This window comes from Eptatretus burgeri, chromosome 2 (genome assembly GCF_056783735.1).
Source record: "Eptatretus burgeri isolate ZD-2024b chromosome 2, Ebu_testis_v1, whole genome shotgun sequence".
In the NCBI taxonomy this organism is placed as follows: Eukaryota; Metazoa; Chordata; class Myxini; order Myxiniformes; family Myxinidae; genus Eptatretus; species Eptatretus burgeri.
The window spans coordinates 95483481-95504420 of NC_140962.1; positions in this window are offsets into that span (position 1 = coordinate 95483481).

Sequence of the window (20940 nt, forward strand, 5' to 3'; positions counted from 1 at the left end):
ATATATATACACATATATATATGTATATATATATATATATATATATATATATATATGTATGTATATATATGTATATATATATATATATGTATATATATATATATATATATATATATTTTGTCGAACTCCTATCGAAGCTTTAGGTGCGATTCCACGGCCTAGCTGGCCTATGCGTGTTTCCCGCTCTTGCTACAGCCATTGTCTTATGACCCCTCAGAGTCCCCCTGTCACATCTGTTTGAGATTTGGCAAGTAACGACCGAATGCATCGACCACAAACAGACACCAAATTGCGTATTTTCGTATATGTGTGAAATGAAATGGGGCTGTCAGCAGAGTTGCCCTTTTTGTTTTTCGGTCCCATTCCAATCTGCCATGAGGCATGAAAGAGTCGACCACAAAGTGGGGGACTGGTGACTAATGTAGACTGGACTCGGTGAGGCAGGCACATTGCTTCTTTCCTGACTTTCATTGGTGAGCCAGCTGGAGTTTTACCAACAATATGATGGTCTTAGAAACTTGGAATCCAAATTCCTGAATGCCGTTGCTTCTCGTCGGATTTGAACTGTCAACTTCTTGAATACCATTCAAGTTACGGTGTCTTATAATCCGTGGGCCAGAAGAGATGTCAGTACCATCTGGACAGGGGTAGTGAGGGAAGGAGGGGGGGTGACTTAAATGGTGCCAACTTATTTGTACCACCCTTAGAAGTAAGAACATATGCAACAACCTTTTCAAATGAGTAACTTTATCCTTTTGCTGTGCATTACCTATTTTGTGCATTAAACACCATTACATGCCCTCTCCTTATGGCACAGTTGGATTATGGTATGATATGGTCTTTTAAACAGAAGAACAGACTATTAAATATATGTGTCATGCCCTAGAATATTATTAATGAAACTTGGCATACTGTATATGTGTATATATATATATATATATATATATATATATTTAGGAGTTAATTATTTTTCACATTTTTGTGTTTCATTTAACTGCCAGACAACATTGATCTACATGTGTATTCTTAGTCACAAGGAGAAGTTGATACCGTTGAATATTTGTTGGCAGAAAAGGCAGGTGGATGGCTTTTTTTGTGGCATGGCTGCAATAAATTCCGATCATGAGAAGATACAGATGAGATGGATAAGTGATGTAATGATCCTAGGGTGACAAGCCCCATTTTTAATTTCCGTGTTGCAGATGTATGCAAACTTGCTTTCAGATCGCACCCTTCCTTTACTTTGAGAATGACATTTTAGTTACTAGAACAGTGCTCAGAGCGCATAGTCTCACGTCACATGTTAATTCTGAACAAAAATACAATCGTTAACTGAACATGCTACTATTATAGCTCACTGCTGTTGTGGCCTACATACCTGTATCATCCATGCACCCTATTATGTCACATAGTTTATTGGCATGGGTTATGAATGTCATAAATTTAATTGTTCACTCACATAATTGATATAAGTTTCATATAAGATTTCAATCCAACTAATTATGGCTGGAATACCACTTCACCAACGACGTCATCACTATCACCCCATATACCCTGTGGGGAGTTGATGACAGATGCCGTTTCAATTTTTTTCGTTATGCGGTTTCGGAGACAATGATGTGCAAAATTTTCCCTTTAATCCAGTATGACTGCCACACCATGTGACCTATGACGTCAGAGTTAGCAATAACATATTCTACGTGGGGAGTCTCTCCTATGTTTGAAGTTTCACATTGATCAGACAAACGGTTATAGAGAAAAACATTTTTAAAGTGAAAATATATGGATGCTGACACACACACACACACACACACACACACACACACACACACACACACACACACACACACACACACACACACACACACACACACACACACACACACACACACACACACACACACACTGCAATAGTCCTGCATCTCCTTCGGATTGAGTCTAAGTTTGTTAAATTGATCGACACTCGTGAGACAAGCCACACCTTGCCGTTAAAGCGGCTGCACATGGATTGCCTCATCCATTGCTGTGACCATGAAGCAGACTCAAAGCTGGTGTCCCCTCAAAGTTTAGACTTGTGAACACTTTGCTTCATGCAGCCCGAATAATAAAATATGCTCGAATGTTGAACCTGGTGAAAGACTTACCTGATGGAGAAATCCCACCAGTTTACCATTACCGAAAATGCCGCAATATCTTCACGATGAAGAGACTTCCTTATGCTATCAGCACAAAACAGGAAAAGATTCATGAGTCTGAAAATAATGCCAGTTCTAGGAAATCATCCAGGCAAGGATCAAGCTTGGCATCGAGAGTTTTTCAAGGAGAATGCATCTTTTGTCAGAAAGTCAACAAGTTTCTTCGTGGACAGAAAACAAGAAAATCCCTTGTACAATGCTACAAGCTGCGACTAGATGTCAGCATCAGAAATGAAGCTACAAAGGAAATGGATAGTAGATTGCTTAATATTGTCAGCAGAGATCTCGTAGCAGCAGAAGGGCACTATCATAGGTTGTGTGCTTCAGGTCCTACACGAGGGAGGTAAAGGCTGTCAGCATTGCGACACGTGATGAAGACCACAATGATGAAGCTCAGTACGAGATGGCTCCAAGTCACTGATACAGTGAGATGTTCCTGTTTATCAGGAATGAGCTTTTTACCAACCCCCAGGTGATGGTGATGGCCAATCTCACATTTAAACTGGTTACATCGATTAAATCTCATCATTGAACAGGTGAAGGACTCATTCAACAAGCACCTTCACCAAAGGCTGGAAAGCGAGTTTGGTGAAGCCCGAGCTATCTTCGCCAATGAGAAAGGAAAACTTCTTCTCTATCCGGACAACTTGTCAATAACTGAACTTGCAAAGAAATACCAGATGCTGAAAGCAGAGCTGCAAATGCTGAAATATCTCATTGCAGAAGATGTGATTGCAAAGGCAGCCCTTCAGGTGAGAGCAGATGTCATAAAGCAAGATTTCCCCCAGGTTTGACCACCAATAGTAGTGGAAGCAGAGTAGAGTGGACCTATCATCCCAGAGTCTCTCACCCTCTTTCTACAATATTTCCTGACAGGTACCAAGGACAACGGCCATGCATCCCAAAGAGTTTAAAGACTTGTATGCTCATTTGGTCATGACCTGGTATATGCCATAATTCGTGGCAAGCCAAAGCTACCCAAACATATCATTCTGCCATTTACAGTCAAGTCTCTGACTGGGAATGTAAAGCTTATACAGACCATCAACTGACTTGGTCACAGTGTATCCTACTCCCACCATCCTGCTCCCAGATGAAAGAGACTGACACAGCCCTGTGTCTACAGAAGCTCTCAGTGTCAAAAGATTATGTTGATATTCCAGCAAACACCCATCCTGGAGTTTTCACTACCCTAGCCTGGGACAATATTGACTGACTTGAGGAGACCAGCAGTGGTGAGGGGACATCCCAAAGAGTCAATGGAATTGCTATCCAAGCCATGGCAGTTGATGTGCAGCCAGCTCAAACTTTGCCTCCTGTTGACAAGACAAAGAAGAGAAGCATCAGTACCTCACCACTGATGCTGCCCACATACAATGTTGGGCAAATAGAGGGGCCACCCCAAACTGAATGGGTAGACGTTGACTCTGCCATTGTCCTGCCCTCGTGATTGAAGAACCTCATCTGGGTTATGGCCTTCATATGAGAGTAAGAAGACCAATCGATCAGCAGTCAGACTGGCTTCAATATCCTGACTCGAGGTGACGTAACAGTCTATCAGGACAACATTGGCATTCTACCCACAATCAATGGTCCTGCAACACAAATGTCGACCGTCAACAAAGTTCTGAATCACTCACTCGCCATAATGCAATGTTTAAAGCTGTCCACAAGATCATACTATGTGTCTTTAACCAGGCACTGTACTCAAAGGATGCCGAGATAAGATGAAAACATTCTGAGAAGAAAATGTCTATGAGGGGTGGATAAACAAACAAATTTCTGGTTCTGGCCCATGGACTATTATCAGAGAATTAAGGAAAGAGAAGTCAAAGTCTTTAAAATAGGACCCCAAGCCTTTTCATACCGAGCATGACATTTGAACATGACATATGTTCCTTGATGCTAAACGGTGAATATAAATTTACACACAATTCATTTTTAAGTGGAATATGGAGTCACGCCAAAATTGGATCAAAGTAAAACTGCCTCCTGGTGCTGTCCCAGCAGAGGGCACTCTATTGTAAAGCAGAGACGCTTTGGCAGAGGAGACGTTATCACCTCTGACTGAACGTATTGCTCATACACTTGCGTGAAGTTAGGATTTTATGGTATCTTTCATAAGAACAGGCGTTTTGGCTCGTATGTTGTCCATTCAAATTCCCTGTAGGCTGTATGGAGTGAGCACAGGGGTTGACCACCCTGCCTCATTGAGACCCTTCTTAATGTAACCACATATTGGTATCCCCATTTGACCTCAGTTATGACAAACTTTAACCAGGAGATAAGATCGGTCAACCTCTATATAACTTTGCTTTGTGTTTCAATGTCGTTTTGCAGTGAAGGTTTTTACAAAAGTGAATCCTCATACAAAGTATTGCAATTTTGTTTCCTTGAAATTAATGCTCCACTGCAACTACTTATTTTAACGGGTCCAATTTGTGAAACATCAGTTTGACAGTTTATAGCTGGGTCAGGATTCAAAAGCATACTGAAAGACAGCTCAATGGCGAATGTGGATCCCTCTAAGAGTCTAAGGCCGAAGCTATCCTGCCAGTCCTAATTGTATTGCTAAAACATCCTTTTAATTACAGTTTTTCTCGAACACTTAAACACATTTCCTGCAACAACATCCGACGTGACCAAAACGGTTAACACAGTCATCAAAAAGGTCTTGTGGTTTGCAAAATTTCAAAAATCTTTTCCAAAATGTAATAATGCTGTCAAATCTCAAAATACATGTCTCAGAATGGAATATTCCATCAAAACAATACATTTGTCATCGAATGAAAAGCTCACATTATCAGCCATCTCACAAAGGTGCAAGAAATTCAAAATGTAAACGTCAATATTTTTAACCCTTTTAATTAATTTTTTGTTTCTTCACAACATTTCTACCTGTTTACTCTTCTTACTTTCTTGGAAATTCTATTATGTGACCATACATGTTACCTATAAGAGGATATCTTTTCTGCCCCCCCCCCACCCCTGCGACAAGGTCGGGGACAGGGGACATTACTGCAACATGAGCTCCGTCCGACCGACCGACCATCTGTTCATGTAATCTTGTGTACGTGATATTTTCAAAAACCACTCAAGGTTTAGCTTTCATATTTACACAGATATCCACCCCTCATATCACCCAAAAGGTTTGGGACATCGGGTGAGCTCCTTATTTTCAGTCGACCTAGCCCCAGATGACCCAGACATCACTGAAAGCTTGGACATAAAATCATAGTTTGCTGTCATTACAATGAAAACAAACTTTTTGAACAAAAAAGGGATTTTACAGATATTCATCATCCAGCTTCAGATTTCTGTCAGGCCACATGTTCTCATCAACATCACAGAGGTTGTTTTCTCTGGCCATATACATGTCTGAAAAAGAGCCTTGCATGATGGAGCCACCCTTAACATGTATCTGCAGTGATATCTTCACATGCCTCCTCCATGGCCTGGAGAGAAGTGATGCCTGCTCATGGGGATTACGGTCATACACTTTCCAGCACCAGGTAGAAAAAACAAATCCTCTATGGGGTTCAGGAAGGGAGAGCAGGATGGGAGGAACATCATTGAGAAGTGTGCATGAACTTCAAACCACCCTCGGACAACCTCAGAGTGCTAGAACCTGACTGTCCCATACAAAATGGCAAGTTAGTTAACTCTGGCTCTTCCAGCACTCTTATCTCCCTTCTGGGAGGATAAGACTTTCATACGTTGAATCTCGGAACACCAGCAGGCATGCAGTGTTATATGGGCCTGTGGTGGCATTATGGGAGATGACACCATTTCTAAAAATGGCAGCACACATGCTTATATTTCTTCCATGCTGACATGGGAACATCAACTCGATGGTTGCTTGAATCTCATTTGATAGACTATGTGTTCTCCCTCCTTCCTCCTCCTCTTCCTCTTCGAGCTCCAGCTTGTCTTCCCTCTTATACCTGCTCCATTTCTCTCCCACAACTGAGAGTTCACCTGTGGCCCCTTTTATTCATGATTAAGGTCTGATAGATGATTGCAAAATTGAGAAATTTGCATTTGCACGTGTGAAGTATTTGCATTTGCTCACCAACTTCAGTGCCAACTCACCCCTCTCACCCCTCCCTCTCAAAGCAACCATCACACTCTTCTCCCTCCAAGCCTCCCTCCCACCTTTCTCAAGAACTCCCCACATCTTTCTCCCTCAACTCTTCCCACTCACCCTTCTCACACTATTCACCCCCCTCACTCACCCTTCTCAAAGTTGCCCACCTCTCATCCACAAAGCCGCCTCCTTCCCCTGCCCTCTCACCTCCATCTCATCACTCCACCTCCTCAAATCCTCAACTGCCTTCTGCCCCCTCTCTTGTTCCCCCCTCTCCCCCAGCACCACAGAGCTTTTTCTCCTCCTAATCTGGCCCCCTCCCCGAGCTATTCTACAATCCCTCACACTCTTTCAACAATCCTCCTCACCTCCCCCCCCTCCTCCCTTGTCCTACCCTCCTCCTCCCTTCCCTCCTCCTGCACCCAAAGCCTCCCCCTTCTCTTCATTAACAGTGTGGACCTCAAATATCCAGGGCCTTCACTCAAGCCTTTCAGATCTCTCCATACAGGTTTCCACTGACAAACCAAACATAATCTGCCTAACAGAAACTTTCCTCCCTCAAGATGTCTCTGACTCCCAAGTATCTCTCCCTGGTTACTCCCTCCTCCGGTATGACAGACCTGAGCCTCGTCCTGGTGGAGGAGTTGCTGTCTTCATCAAAGACTCTATTCCTCACTCTCCATGCACTGCCCTCACTCCCCCACACCCCCAGGAATACCTCTGGCTACGGCTTCTCCTCCACTCCCACCTCATGTTTATATGTGTACTGTACCGTCCACCACACAGAGATGACTCCATCTACACCTCACTATCTGAAAACATGGACCAACTTCTATCTTCTCATCCAAACTCTCTCTTCCTCACATGTGGTGACTTCATTTGTCATCATGCCAGTTGGCTAGGTGTGGGTACTTCTCTCACCTGTCATGGCACTTCAGCAAAAGCTTTCTGCGACTCATTGGGACTGACTCAATCGGTCAATTTCACGACCGGATCTCAACCAATGGTACTCCATCTCTTGTGGATCTGATTTTGACAAATTTCCCTGAAAACATCTGCTGTTCTTCCATTGCTCCAATCGGTTCTTCTGACCACGTCCTTGTTAAAGTGGACATCTCTCTGGCTGTTATCAGAGAACCACCTCACTGCCGTAGAGTCTGGCATTTCACTCAAGCCGAATGGCAGGGTCTCCAATCAGCCATCAAATTTCTAGACTGGTCTCCCATCACTACTTTCTCCAACATCAACTCATCCTGGAAATTCTTTCAAAGAAACATGTTCTCCCTCATGCACAGATTTAGCCCCTCTCGTCTTCAGTTGTCCTACCCTTCCTCCCGCCCTTGGTTCACTGAAGCTTGTGGCGAGGCAGTTGGCCTCAAACAACTTGCCTTTGAATCATGGAAAGCAAAACCAACTGAGGGTAATCTCAGTTCCTTCCATAAAGCTCGGAACAAGTGTGTATCTAGCTTCAAGAGAGCCAGGACACAACATCTTTCGAAGCTCAAGTCTGAACTTTCAAACCTCTCTCCCTCCTCCAAATCCTGGTGGTGTCTAATCAAATCTGTTTCTGATTTATGTTCCCCCTCCATCCCCTCCCTTACCTCAAATGGACGCACTGCTGATACCGCATGTGAAAAGGCTGAATGCCTAAACTCCGTGTTTGCATCGAAGTCTTGTGTACGAAACCCATTGCTTTCTCCACCCACCTTACCCAGTCACACCCAACTGTCCCTGGACTCTGTTCTTTTCTCCTGACAAGGTGGAGAGCTTGCTGTCAAACCTCAACTCAGATTCTGCAACCGGTCCAGATGGCATCAGCCCACGTGTCCTAAAAACCTGTTCCTCTGCTCTTGCTCACCCTCTCTCTGCTCTATTCACCCTCTCATTTGCTCAAGGTCATCTGCCATCTGCTTGGAAATCAGCAAACATTACTGCCCTGCATAAAAAGGTGCAAAAACAGATCCCTGCAACTACAGACCAATCAGCCTTCTCCCAATCATCAGCAAGTTTATCGAATCCATTAATCGCCTGAGACATCAAATCCTTCCTCTTCTCCAATGGCTTGAATTCCGATCATCAATTTGGTTTCCGACCAGGTCACTCTACCCTGGATATGCTGCTTCTGCTCTCCCAACAATGGATGGAGGTCCTCAATGCCGGACATGAAATCAGAGCCATATCTCGAGACAAATCGCGTGCTTTTGACACAGTCTGGCACCCTGCCCTGCTCACCAAACTCTCTTCCTATGGTATCCAAGGCCATCTCCACTCATGGCTCGCAGACTTCCTCTCCTGTCGCCGTCAACGTGTGGCCCTAAATGGAGTTCTTTCATCCCTTCTTCCTGTCCAGGCTGGAGTTCCTCAAGGTAGCGTTCTGGGCCCTGTTCTTTTTCTGGTTTTCATCAATGATCGCTCTGACTCTCTGGAAAATCCTCTATATCTCTTTACTGATGACTCCACCCTCTGCCGTACCATCTGTCATCCCTTAGACCGGCATGCAGCAGCTTCTTCGCTCTCTGCAGATATGGGTAAAATCACAAACTGGTCCAACACGTGGAACATGTCTTTCAATCTGGACAAATCGCACACTTTCACTATGTCTCTCTGAAAGGACCGTTTAGAAACCACCCCCATCCACTTTCTCAACAATCCTCTGGAAGAAGTCCTTCCTTTCAAGCTTCTGGGTCTCACTATCTGCCATGATCTTTCCTGGGAAAGCCACATTTCAAGCCTCGCCTCCAAAGCCAGTCACCGACTGGGAATCCTCTGTCATGCAAAGTCCTTCCTCGGCCCACCTGAGCTCTTGACCACATACAAAGCTTTCATCCACAGCTTGATGGAGTACTGCTCTCCCCTCTGGGCTGGTGCTCCTGCCTCCCACCTTTCTCGGCTTCACTCTGTGGAAACCAAGGCATTTCGGATCATGGGCATCTCCCGCGATGAGGCTGAGTCCTTCGGCCTCTCACTCTCTCACTGCAAGCAGGTCAGTGGTCCTACTGTCTTCTTCCATCTCCTCTCCAGTCTTGTCCCCCCTGTTCTCTCTGTGATTTGTCCCCACCACATTTCTGCACTTAAGGTCCGCCAACAACCCCCTTCTGGTAAAACTACCAAAATCACGAATCACTGCTCACCTTCACGCTTTCATTCGTCTTTTTTCCCACCTTTTGAATAAACTCCCTCACTCTATTCAATCCCATTCTTCCTTCAGGCCTTCAAAACAGATGTTCAACACCACCTATTATCGTCCCCAATCCAAATCCTTGATCTTTTCTTCCCCCATTAATCCACCCCAAGCCCACCTCCTTCAAATTCCCTACTTTCCTTCCTGAAAGTCCCTGCAATGTCCTTTTTGTATTCACCATGTTCCCCGCCCCATCCCTCTTCCTTCCACAGATCTCCTAATGGCTCTGTTCCCCACTGTTTTGTCATTCCCACTCCCGCCCCTCTTGTCTCATGCCCCCTCCCCCCTTGCTGTGTGTTGTGATTTAGTTCTCATACGAGCCTCGACAAGGTATACAACAATTTTTTTTATTATTATTATTAATCAATGCAATTTGGAATCGATTGCTTTCAGTTGCAAACATATGGATTCAATGGCAAAACAAGAAACTCTCACATGAATGTTGTGCTAAATGTAGGGATTTGTGTTGAGTGTTTTGCAAAAGCATGTTTTAGTTTTTCAACCTTTGTGAAACCTAGTATAAAAACACTCATGGTTTTGCAAAAAAGCATATTGTGTTGGTTGTGCAACTTTTGGTTCTGGTGTTTTTGACCACTGTTTCATTCACATTGATTTAGGAAGCCAGGTGTTGGTTTAGTTGTTAGGGTGGCTGGCTTGGGATCGTAGGGTCCTGAGTTTGAGCCTTGTTGACTGCTTAATCAACACCAAGTGGGGTCGACTCAGCCTGTCATCCTTTGGTGGATGAAATGAGTATCAGTGTACTGATATAGGGGCACAGCATCAGTGGCATAGTTGTGTCCCCACAAAATGATAGCTACCTTGCAGCCAAGCTACCATATGCAAGAATAAGAATCTTGATTGATTTAGCAAGCCAGAAAAACTGTGATCTTAAAATTATGAAAATGCAGTCTTACATCAAGACTTTAAAAAGGGGGTAATTAATAAGTTTGGGTATCTATCGTTGAGAAAAATATAATTGCTACCATTGTTAGGCACATATAAGGTGGATAGTTAGGCACCAGGGTGGATGTAGATGCTAAAAGCGGTGCAAATGTTTTTTTTTTTTCATCATCATCTGATCTTTAAAAATGTCAGACACCAAAACTGGATTGAAAAAATAAATCACCAAGAGCCTTAACTCACAGAAATATAGTTGAATTATTTTTCGACTATCTTTTCATAAAGAGCTCAAATGTGCTATGCAGACTGAAGTCCACCAAAACTGTCAGAATCCAAAAGACAAAAAGTTGTCTCAGATTTGAGGAAGTGCATCATTTGCCAAAATGAAGATGAACAGAAATTAAGACTAGACACAATCCAAGGGCTAAAGCGTTCCCTGTGGTCATCGATGCAAGGAATGATGCTGGCCACTGCAATCAGTATGACAGCCTGGAAACATTCACAAGAGACAATGACAGCAACAGATTCAAATTAAACGAGCCTGTGCCAGATCTCTTCTGGCACAAAGACTGCTATTCATCTTTCACATCTAAAACAAACGTATCAACCTGTAACCGTGCCATTTTGTGCAACACCGATCATCGAGTTCAACCGCAGGGGTACCCAGAGGAACATTTGATTTTGAGTGAGGTTTGCATGTTAATCAGTGACCTTGTACAAATCCTTCAAGTTGGATTCAATATAAGCAGACCTCCCTCCATTCATCCAAATCCCTCAAACTTGAGGATGGCATCAACACAGTTGCTGCAATGAAAGTTATGCTGACAGCTACACGAGCAACGGCAAACCTCAGAGGGAACCACAATGATAATGTGAATAAAAGTTGCACTTTTTCATGTAGCTCTGGTGTTTTGTTCAGCCATCAGGTCAGGTGACCATGAAGTTCTGTACTTCATCCCCAGCTACTAAACCTAGCAGACATCTCAGAGGAAAATGCAGAAAAAACTCCTACCTGCTTTGATACATGTCTTTCCTGGGAAAACTATTTATTGGATTTCTCAAAGTTACGGCTGGATTACAGAGCAGCAAAGAGAGATGATGACAAGTCCCTTGAGCTGGAGGTGTTTGAAGAAAGGATTCTCTTTGACTTCCATTGTGGTCAAGTGAAGCATGCTCGATGGAGCTGTGTAAATGTAGCAGAACCAAAATTTCTAGAGTAATAGAAGCCAGGAATATATTAAGGCCTACAATTCATGGCTAGGGAGCAGTATACCAATGTGAAACTCCCTTTAATGATGTATGGCATGCATGACATGGCCTTCAAGCAATTTCTCACAAAGCTGTTCTTTCCACGATAGATAAGGGAAATAGCATCTTTCTCCCAAAGATAAGACTCTGGCAAAGTATTACCTGACTGCACACTTAAAGGCAGCTGTGACAGTGATGGCAAAACAAATGAGCGAATCAAGCTTTCAGCAACTCGGGTCCACAAATAAAACCACGATGAAGCATCTGGCGGCAGATAAGACTGCTATCCAAAGGTTCATAAAGGTTGTGACCGAGAGAATGATAAACCCTTTCCATATGGCACAAGGAACAAATTCAATCAATGCAGGACCACTTATGAATATTGCAATGTCTTCTGTGATTCCACCAGATGTTACGAAATGCCTGTGCAGGATAAAAGAGAATCACACACAAGAGAAGGAACAATTTGGAACCATAAGGTTGAAAAGTGGTGAGGCTGGCTTCTTTGATCCTGTAACAATTAAGGAATAATATTTAAATAATTTGCTAATCTCAACAAAGCAGATGAATCAAAGAAGTAGTCGACAATTACTGGCAAATATTCAGCAAGCTGGCAGTTATCGGATAGTCCAGGGATGTTGATATCCATGAGTCGCTGAAGTATGAACTGGCATTTGCCCCACATCTTCAATTTGGATGGATCTCAAAGAAAGACACAAAAAAAAAATCACCCCACCATCTTGAATGTATGGACAAAGGTAATTCAGTGATTGACCAACAAGCGCTCAATGAGCCGATGCAAGTTATTATTGACATCGTGATGCCTGTGCAGATGATGTACTGCTTCGTGAAGACTGCTTCGTGCAATACATTTGGACATCCGTTTGATCAGTTGCCAGACACTATCCTTGGACCAAAATGTCAATACACTGCTGTTGTTGCCTGTTGGTGACAATTATGAAAATTTATAAACAATCAAATCGAGTGAGAAAGTCCACATTGGGGAAAGGTCCGTCCGTATGAAAGAAGTTTGGAACTCCGCTGTGGTAGCACCACGACAAAAACAAGGCTTGAAGATGTCAAATCTGAAGAAAAACAAGTCCAACGTTGCAAACCTTTTCCTGAATGACTGGATCACGTGACGTATCAAGGGAGATTGTCACCTTGCTGTGAAGATTACATTTTGAGTGGGTTTCATGATGTCATACAAGCAGTAAAAATATGGTGTCTGTAACAAAACCATTGTTCCATCCTAGAGCTAGGGCCAGGTCACAAAGGAGTAGATTCACAGATATTCTTGCATTTGCTCAAGCAAAGCAAACACTCGGATTAAGGAGGGTGATAATGTGCAGCGTGGACTCGTATGTGGCATCAATGTGCCAAAGATATTAATCAATTGTTGGGGTGGACCAGTTAGATTTCAAAACTAACGTTGGCTGAAAGAAGAGCATCTGCTCCAACTCTGAGAGGTCAGTGGATTGAACTCCAGCTGAATCATACCAAGACTTAAAAAATGGTATGTGCTGCTTCCTTGCTTGATGCTTCCATCATTAGGTGTACCTAACAAAAGTTGAGGAAAACCACACTTGGTTTTCTCCTCAATCTGACATTTGATGTACCATTGTCTTTACAGAGAGTTGGTGCTCCCAAAGCAGTTTTTTGGTTTTACTGCGTGGTTTGCCATTGCCATCCCAGAATTTTAATCCATGCCCTAGCCTTTTAAATGCTGGGTGTCAAGGAAGGAAGCAACATGTACTATTCTTAAGTCTTTGTTATTACTCGGCCGAGGTTTGAAGCACCGACTTCTGAGACTCACAGCGGATGCTCCACCAATTACACCACCTAGTCTGTTCGAGCTGACAAAATTCCAAAATATTTTTGGTTGCTTTTGGCATGTTTAGCTACATCATATTCCTTCTGTTGCTGGATTTTCCTTGTCAATGCTCAAACCTTGTTTCTCTGCTTGCAGTAGGCACACCACTTTTCCCTTATGTCTCTGCCAGCAAAGTGATTTATTTTCCATTTCATCTCCAAGCTTTGTTATTTTGGAAACATTCATCCTTTGGTTTTCCAAAAGGGTTGGCTAGAGAACAGTAAGTTTCTGGGGAATGCACTCTTTGTCTGATTTATTCGGGACAGAAATTCAATTGGAATAACCAATACAGCACATAACCAACCTTCTATCTATTCCAAGCTTTCGGAGGGGGGAGGGAGAGGGAGGCCAGTGAAGCAGAGCAAGAAAACAAGAAGGTTAGGGTTTTAAAATAAAATTGGAGGGGAGGAGGGAGAAATGGCACGAACACAGAAGACCCAACAGCCCAGGGCCCGTGTGGCAGAGAGCAGACAATCAGAAGAGAGGAGGAGGAAATTGGGACCATACTCTGAACAGAGTGTTGGTGCTGATTAAGCAGTCTCCTTGGCTATTGGGCACAATCCTGGACGGGTCACCACTCCGACAGTATACCAGCATGCTGGCACTCATTTTGCCGACCTCAGAAGGATGACAGGCCGAGTTAACCCCACCTGGTATGAATTCAACAGCTGGGCGGTATTTGAACTCAGAACCCTAGGATCCAAAGCTCGCCACCCTCCCCATTAAGCCAACGCCAGGCAAGGTGGGAAAAGCATGACCATAACCCAGCTGGAGTCCATCTGAAGAATCAAAACATGAGGATGTTTAGTGCGCCACGAACCAGGGGGCTTCCAGAGCGCCAAAAGGGTCCAAAGTCACAGGGGCTCGAGAGGCGCAAAGCAGGCACAATGCAACCAAACTAGCACACATCAGGACTCCACCACACCGACTATATTGGAATGACTTCCCCACTGCCACGCGAGCACTTATCACTTGCTCTGTCCCTTCCACTTGTAGTCATGAGCCAACCATGTGCCGCCAACAAGGCTCTACTCTGCATGCCGTGCCAAGCCCCGAGGGTGGGGGGGGCGGAATTGGAGGGACGTACTGCTGGGGCACAACTATCTTGTCTATGCTGCACTGTACATGTGCGATGTGATTACAGTTTAATCTGACAGAAAATTATGTGTTTTGGTTGTGCTCTGTGTGTGGAACGAAGTGAGTAAATCCTTCTAAATTGGCAAGGGCTTGATCGCTTTTCTCTGTATTTCTCTTCTGTTTTCCCCCACCTCTTTTGCTTTATGAGGCCAGGCATCTGTAGAGTCCCTATATACTAGAAGTAGCGACGTAAAGCATCCCAAAGATTTCTAGTCAGTGGATCATGGACGCCATTTTGTTTCCATCAATAGCTCATTGAATGAGCACACAATAGCTCATCATTCTTTTCTAAATGACAGGATGCTGGGCCACATTGGATGCACCAATCGATCAAAGAAGAGTTTCAAAATGTATAGCTTCCCTGCAGATGCTGGAAGGAAAAAAAATTGGGAAAATATAGTTCGTCGTTTGAGATGGAAACTGACTTCAGGGTGGTTTCTGTGAAAGGGTAAGTTGTAGTCCTGTGTGTGTACATTTATGTGTGGTGGTGTAATCATATTGTTGTTGACAGTTCAGTATAACTTGTAACAAGACCTAAATAATCATCACAACTTCAAGGGCCGAATTTACAAAGTTAAACTTGTGTAGAATCGCTAATCGTGTGATGATCACCCATTCAATGTTAATCACCAATCGCTGAAGAGTGATTAATGCAGATCAAAACCTAATCACAAGTGTTTAAATAATTGAAGCAAGCATTGCACAGCTTATAATGTGTAGTTGGCATGATACGGTGAATATGGATGTGTTAGGAGATATTGAATGAGCTCAAGAGGAGGCAGAAGAAGATCGGAGATTAACGTGCATTGAGAATCTTCGAAGACAGATGAAAACCTCTGGAGAAGTATGACGATATCAAATTTGTCCCGCGTTACAGACTCTCGAAGGAATCATTTTGTTGCCTGTTAAATTTAGTGCAAGATGACCTTGATCAACCTCCACTGAGGAGCAATTCACTGAATCCCCTTCAACAAATGTCTGCGGTGCTGCGACTCTATGCACGTGCATCATTTCAATCGAATGTTGGAGATATGTGCGTTGTTACACATGCCACATGTTGCAAAGTGATTCATCACGTCACTGCAACCATTTGTGCTACGAAAATGCACTTCGTACATTTACCGGATACTCCAGAAGAAAGGAGAAGTGTAGCAGAAGGATTCTATGTGATATCACAATTTCCTATGGTTATCAGAGCCTTAGATGGATCTCATGTGGCAATTTTATCAATCCTGGTGGTCCAAATGCACTTAGGTATATGAACAGAAAAGACTACTGTTGCCTGAATTGCCAACTTGTGTGCGACCATCTACTTCTGTTCACTAATGTAGTTGCCAGCAGTTAGCTCAAGAATCTTTGAAGAGTCGCCGCAATTTGAGAAATTCCAGAGAGGAGACTTCCAAGGCATTTTGCTGGGGGATCCGATGTTCACATGCCGTACATTCACGCTGACTCCAGTACGCATCCTAAGCACAGCAGGAGAGAGATGCTACAACCAGGTTAAAAGGAGTACGAGGGGAGTGATCGAAAGAGCCTTTGGTATCTGGAAGAAAAGATTTTCTGATGTCACCAAAGGAACTCATCTCAGGTGTATAGTAAGTAAATTTCAATGAAGATTCTTGATCAATTGTGATGACCTATCACAATTCTATATCAATTGTGCTTATAATCTACAGAGAGGCCTATAATCTGGTGAGAGGTTTATAATCTGGCAATAGGTTTATAATCTGATGAGAGGTTTATAATCTAGCAAGAGGCTTTTAATCTGGCTAGTGGCTTATAATCTGGCGAGAGGTTTATAATCTGGCGAGAGGCTTATAATCTGGAGAGAGGCTTATAATAATCTGGGGAGAGGCTTATAATCTGGAGAGAGGCTTATAATAATCTTGGGAGAGGCTTATAATCTGGAGAGAGGCTTATGAATGTCAGGTCAGGTTCGATCTGTGACCTGCTACAGGTACCATGTAAACCTGTACTAACCTGTTCCATGGTCGGGTTGTCGGCGACTAAACCGTCTCCCCCACCAGGTTTTCTGGTGAGGAGGGTGTTTGGATATGGACACCCAGCAGGATTAAAAAGAAAACCTGTCAAAGGGCGGAGGAGCTCCTTGTGAGCCAATGGCCATCCATATCTAGTGCCCAACTGTGTCTGCGGACGTCCTCCTGCAGTTGGGTCACTTCTTATTAGGAGGTTGGTGGCAGGATTTGCACTCCGGCCACCGTAAAACCCTTCATTCCGCAAAACGCAAAAAAATCTGAAAACCCACTCCGTGGGAGTACCTCCTGTGCGGCTTCCCTTCGCAGCGCAGCTCACCGGATGACGGGATTGGGGCAAAGCCTTCAGGACCCCCAATCTTTGATAGTAGGGAAACCACGGGGTAACATCCCTGGGTCAGATTGCGGGAGAGTGTGTCGGAGTGGTGCTGAGGTGTCGTGCACCAGACGGCGGTCTCCTTGGGTTAACCTGAGGCGGTCCCTTCGGTTGGGTGCCTGGAATGTCCTATCCCTAAGAGAGGATGATCACCTGTCTCTGTTATCATCTGAGCTCAAGCGTTTGGACATCGGGATTGCAGCTCTCTCTGAGGTTCGGAGACCGGATTGCGGCGAGATAATGGTGGGTGGTTACACCTACTATTGGTCTGGTCGCTCTGATGGTTACCATACCCAAGGAGTTGCTGTAGCTGTGTCCAATAAGCTGACCCCAATGATAATTGAGGTAACACCGGTCAACGAGCGTATTATGAGATTAAGGATTCGTCACTCCTTAGGTGTCATTTCCCTGGTCTCTGTTTATGCTCCGACTGAGGCGAGTGATCTCACCGTGAAGGATGCATTCTACGCCACACTCGAGTCTGTGGTTGATCAGTGCCCCAGACGAGATACACTTCTAGTCTTGGGGGATTTCAATGCATCGACTGGAACTGATAGGGACGGTTATGAGGTGTGTGTTGGTCCCCATGGGTCAGGAACTATGAACCAGAATAGCACTAAGTTCCTTGACTTTGCAAGAAGTCATGGACTTAGGGTGGCTGGTTCATGGTTTCAGCGCCCACAAGCTCATCGCTGGACTTGGTATTCCAACGCTGGCGGTGTGGCAAAGGAGATTGACCATGTCCTCATTGACGGTCGTTGGAGGATGATCCAGAACTGCAGGGTCTACCGGAGTGCTCAGTTCCTCAATACTGACCACAGGCTTGTTGTAACAACTCTAAAGCTGCACCTTAAATCCTGGAGAATGGTACCATCCCAGCCGAGGCTGGATGTTGCCAAGCTCAGGGATGAGAGAGTAGCTGAGGAGTTTGCGAACAGGCTGAGTGGACACTTGGGGGGTCTGGGTGCTTTGGGGGTCCTGAAGAGTTGTGGAGCGCCTTCAAGACCACCGTCCTTGATGTTGCCGGTGGATGCCTTGGAGCTCACCGCAGGGCAAAGAAGAATTTTGTCTCTCAAGGGACACTGGATACCATTGACCAGAGTCGCAGGGCCAGGCTGAATGGCAGAGCTGAGCTGTTCAGGGAGCTGAGGCGTAAAACTGTACGTGCACTGAGGGTGGACAAGGAGGCCTATGTGCGAGGAATCTGTGAGGGGTTGAGCATCACCTGTGGACAGGTGATTCTCGTCCCGCTTACAGGGGAATTTGCGCATTACGTTCATCCAAGCCCATCCCTCGGAGCACTACAGTTCGAGCAGAGAGTGGTAGGCTCTTGACAGAGGAGTCTGAAGTGAAGGCCCGCTGGGCCGGTTACTTTGAGCGGTTGTACCAGGCTGATCCCCCAACTGTCGAGTTGGACGTCAAGGGTGTTACAATCCCTGTTGCTGACCCTCGAATCAACTGTGGTCCACCTACGCTTGTGGAAACACGGGCTGCGGTGAACCAGTTGAAACGGGGCAAAGCTCCAGGGATTTGTGGCATCCATGCCGAACTTCTCAAGGCTGGTGGAAATGCTGCACTCGTGTCGTTGCATGCAGTTTTGTGCTCTGCCTGGAACACAGGCATCATCCCAACTGACTGGAAGAGGGGCCTTGTTGTCCCTCTCTGGAAAGGGAAGGGTGATCGCCAAGACTGCAACAACTACCGAGGGGTGATGCTGCTCTCAGTGCCGGGCAAGGTCTTTGCTCGGATAATTCTCGATAGGGTTCGCCACCATCTGCTTGAGCACCAGCGTCCAGAGCAGTCAGGCTTTGCACCAAAGAGGTCAACGATTGACCGTATCCTTGCACTTCGTGTCCTCACCGAACGCAGACGAGAGTTTCGGCAGGGGCTGCTTGCACCCTATGTTGATCTCTGTAAAGCGTTCGATTCAGTGAATCGGGATGTCCTCTGGAGGATTCTTGGTCTTCGTGGGGTGCCACCAAAACTGATCGATCTGATGTCTGAACTCTACTCTGGTACTGAGAGTGCTGTGAAGTGTGGTGGTACCATCTCTGACTTATTTCCAGTTGTTACTGGAGTTCGTCAGGGATGTGTACTTGCCCCCACACTTTTCAGCACTTGTATGGACTGGATTCTAGGGAGGATGTCGGAGAGATCAAGTTGCGGTGCGTCATTTGGGAATGTCAAGATCTCGGACCTTGACTTTGCAGATGATGCAGTCATCTTTGCGGAGACTTTAGACATCCTCTTGGGGGCCCTCGAGGTGCTGAATGAGGAGTCGGAGCCGTTGGGATTACGGGTTTCTTGGGTCAAAACTAAGATCCAGGCTTTCAGTGACATCTTGGATGCTGCTGTCCTGTCTGTGTCTGTTTGTGGTGAGGATGTTGAGGTCGTGGAGAGATTCACTTACCTTGGCAGTGATATTCATGTCTCTGCTGGCTGCGCGTCAGAGGTCAATAGACGTCTGGGTCGGGCCTGGGGAGTCATGGATTCACTGGATCATGGGGTGTGGCGCTGCCGGTACCTGTGCGGGAGGACGAAAGTCCGAGTCTTCAGGTCCTTGGTACTTCCAGTCTTGCTCTATGGGTGCGAGACTTGGACTCTGACCAAGGATCTGAGACGGAGACTTAATTCCTTTGGTACCAGGTCTCTTCGGAGAATCCTTGGCTATCGCTGGTCGGATTTTGTGTCCAACGAGCGGTTGCTGAGAGAGACTCGGATGAGATTTGTTACCTGCATAGTCCGTGAGCGTCAGTTGCGGCTGTATGGACATGTGGCTCGTTTTCCTGACTCTGATCCTGCTCACCAGATTCTCTCAGCGAGGGAGTCTCATGAGTGGAGGAGGCCAGTGGGTCGACCACGTACCTCATGGTTGCAACAGGTTGACCATCATCTCAAGGAGATGGGGATGGGCCTGGCATCTGCCTGGGGGATGGCCAGACGGAGGCCCCTGGAGTACCGGCGGAGAGTGGACGCAGCGACGTGCTGTTCTGGCACATGCTCCCATACCTGACCTGACCTGAGGCTTATAATCTGACGAGAGGTTTATAATCTGGAGAGAGGTTTATAATCTGGAGAGAGGTTTATAATCTGGTGAGAGGCTTATAATCTGGCGAGAGGCTTATAATCTGGAGAGAGGCTTATAATCTGGCGAGAGGCTTATAATCTGGCGAGAGGCTTATAATCTCAAGAGAGGTTTATAATCTGGCGAGAGGCCTATTATCTGGTGAGAGGCTTATAATATGGCAAGAGGTTTATAATCTGGCGAGAGGTTTATAATCTGGCGAGAGGCTTATAATCTGGCGAGAGGCTTATAATCTGGTCAGAGCTTATAATCTGGCGAGATGTTTATAATCTGGTGAGAGGCTTATAATCTGGCGAGAGGATTATAATCTGGCGAGAGGCTTATAATCTGGCGAGAGGTTTGTAATCTGGCGAGAGGCTTATAATCTGACGAGAGGCTTATAATCTGGCGAGAGGCTTATAATCTGGTGAGAGGCTTATAATATGGCAAGAGGCTTATAATCTGGCGAGAGGATTATAATCTGGCGAGAGGCTTATAATCTGGCGAGAGGCTTATAATCTGGCGAGAGGCTTATAATCTGGTGAGAGGCTTATAATCTGGCGAGAGGCTTATAATCTGGCAAGAGATTTATAATCTGGCGAGAGGTTTATAATCTGACGAGAGGCTTATATTCTGGCGATAGATTTATAATCTGGCTTGTGGTTTATAATACGGCGAGTGGTTTATAATTTGGAGAGAGGATTATAATATGGAGAGGCTTATAATCCGGAGAGAGGCTTATAATCTGGTGAGAGGCTTGTAATCTGGCGAGAGGCTTATAATATGGTGAGAGGCTTATAATCTGGCGAGATGTTTATAATCTGGCGAGAGGATTATAATCTGGCGAGAGGCTTATAATCTGGCGAGAGGCTTATAATCTGGCGA